The sequence below is a fragment of the Oncorhynchus mykiss genome, chromosome 22 (assembly GCF_057628025.1).
Source record: "Oncorhynchus mykiss isolate SJ-2025 chromosome 22, ASM5762802v1, whole genome shotgun sequence".
Lineage (NCBI taxonomy): Eukaryota > Metazoa > Chordata > Actinopteri > Salmoniformes > Salmonidae > Oncorhynchus > Oncorhynchus mykiss.
Genome location: NC_143043.1, coordinates 11,930,865 through 11,933,364, shown reverse-complemented (window position 1 = coordinate 11,933,364; position 2,500 = coordinate 11,930,865). Strand labels below are relative to the sequence as shown.

At 45.6% G+C, this 2,500-nt stretch overlaps 1 protein-coding gene across 1 annotated transcript in view; it reads left to right on the top strand.

The window, feature by feature from the left end:
• Positions 1 to 2,500, top strand: part of ndp (norrin cystine knot growth factor NDP) — a 20,581-nt gene that overhangs the window by 65 nt on the left and 18,016 nt on the right. The window contains exon 1 of the mRNA XM_036958690.2: positions 1 to 388. This exon is cut by the window's left edge and continues 65 nt beyond it. The gene's annotated coding sequence lies outside the window, so the exon portion shown is untranslated. The remainder of the gene's footprint in view (positions 389 to 2,500) is intronic.

The following is a 2,500-nucleotide window of genomic DNA, read 5'->3' as shown; positions in this document are numbered from 1 at the left end:
ATAGAAAGAAAGAGAGAGGTAGAGAGAATAACAGAGAAAGGGTTAGAGAGAGCGTGCGAGAGAGAGAGAGAGAGAGAGAGAGAGAGAGAGAGAGGGAGAGAGAGAGAGAGGGAGAGAGAGAATGAGTGAGTGACTGAGTGAGCAGAACGAGAGGGAGGGAGAGCAGAGAGAGACAGAGTGAGCGAATGAAAGAGCGAGGGGGAGAGCAGAGCTCACACGATCAGTCAGCGCAAGTCTGTGTGAGAGAGACGAAGAGAGAAGGGGAGCAAGTGAAAGGGGGGACAGAGGTATTGAAAAGAGATTGTGGAAAGGAGACTCCACTGGCTGTGTCCGATCAGCCGCAGCTGTTGGATATTCCTGTCTTTCTGTCTGCGGTGGCCGGTTGAAGGTAAGACCACCATGGACCACTAGAGATCTGGAGGTGACCCAGGACTCCTCTCGCTCGCAACCCAGGATCTGTTCACCTTCTCTGGATTTGAGGCTTACGATCACTGGGTGTCCTCCGCACTTTGGTTTATTGTTAAAAACTGTAATTCCATCGTAATCTGCATGTATGGGGCGATAAGCAGTGTAATGAATGTAGGCTGGTTGACACCTTGGTTTAAAGCATTTTTTATGTATTTTCTAGTTGTGAAGTTAAGCATGGGGGCTCCACTTAGCCATTTCCTATGCAGATAGACAGAATAGGTATGCTATCATATTTTCCATGGAAAAGGTATATTACCAGTAACCGGTTCATGTTCAAACTGAAAGTAGCATAATTACAACACAGCATTGTTCAACTGATTGCCTCAGCTTATAATGTACTACACAGGTACATAAATAAATGTACTGTCATACCATCCATCAATAGGTAGACTATATATAATAGCAGTATGTTCAGAACCAATAAAGGGTGGTTGAGGAATTGGTTTAGATGCTCCCTGGCTGCGTCAGCTCATTGCCTAGTCATCCAGCCATGTACTATCTCAGGTATGTATTCTCTCCAACTCTGCGGAGGTATTTCTATCCTATGTGCTCAGGCACTGTTCTGGTTAAAAGCATACTGGGGCTGAGGATCGACGCATCAACCAAAATGAAATGTTTTGAAACTATACACTGTTTGTTTCCAAAGACTTATTACACGAAATGAAGCCCTGCGTTTTGGGTAATGATATAGCATTTACATTCTTCAAGAATCAATGGTTGTATATGACTCATAAAAATGACCAGAAATCAGATTTAGCCTTTAAGGACTGTGATGATGACATAGTGGACTGGTATGTGGTATACTACAACTACTCACATGGGTAGATATTCTAATCCAAACTATGTAATGTTGTTGGAAGTATTTTAATACTCAATATGAAGGTAGACATATACATCAGAATGTCACTGTAGGGCGGAGGGAGGGAGGGAGGGAGGGAGGGGAGGGAGGGAGGGAGGGAGGGGCAGAGAGAAAGAGAGTTGACGATGCCGCAGAATTTAGAGAGGGAGAGAAGGATATAAAGAGGGAGAAGAGAGAGAAAAATAACAGACAACAACATTTCTACCTACAAAAACTCCCCCATACCTCCATCTCCTCCACTGCAGTTGTGGGACTGGCAGGCAGTAGTTGCCTAGGGAGACAGACAGACAGACAGACAGACAGACAGACAGACAGACAGACAGACAGACAGACAGACAGACAGACAGACAGACAGACAGACAGACAGACAGACAGACAGACAGAAGATGACATAACTAGAAGGTGTGCATGTGGACGTTTGTACACGGTGGTGTGTGGAGGGAGAGTGTGTGTTCATGTGAGGGTGTGCAGGGAGAGTGTGTGTTTATGTGAGGGTGTGGAGGGAGTTTGTGTTGAGAGGATTTACATAGCGAAGTATGTTGTGTGTGAATGATGTAGCCTAGGGACATGTCGTTTGTGGTGTGTGTGTGTGAATGATGTAGCCTAGGGACATGTCGTTTGTGGTGTGTGTGTGTGAATGATGTAGCCTAGGGACATGTCGTTTGTGGTGTGTGTGTGTGAATGATGTAGCCTAGGGACATGTCGTTTGTGGTGTGTGTGTGTGAATGATGTAGCCTAGGGACATGTCGTTTGTGGTGTGTGTGTGTGAATGATGTAGCCTAGGGACATGTCGTTTGTGGTGTGTGTGTGTGAATGATGTAGCCTAGGGACATGTCGTTTGTGGTGTGTGTGTGTGTGGGTCTGTGTGATTGCGTGCGTCAGGTTTAGAACTGGGTCATGGCCTCATGCTGTGTGTGAACTTAATGACAGTTATAATGGACTCTGTGGTAGGTAGATATGATAGATGAGTTACAGTCCTTCCTACACTACTACCTTCATCTAACACACAGAGAGTGTGAGAGAGAGATAGAGAGAGAGATAGAGAGAGAGAGATGGAGACAGAGAGACAGAGACAGTGAGAGACAGAGACAGAGACAGAGAGACAGAGATGAGGAGGGGTCACGAAGGAGGAGACAAACAGACAGAAAGACAAGGAGATAGAGAGAGAGAGAG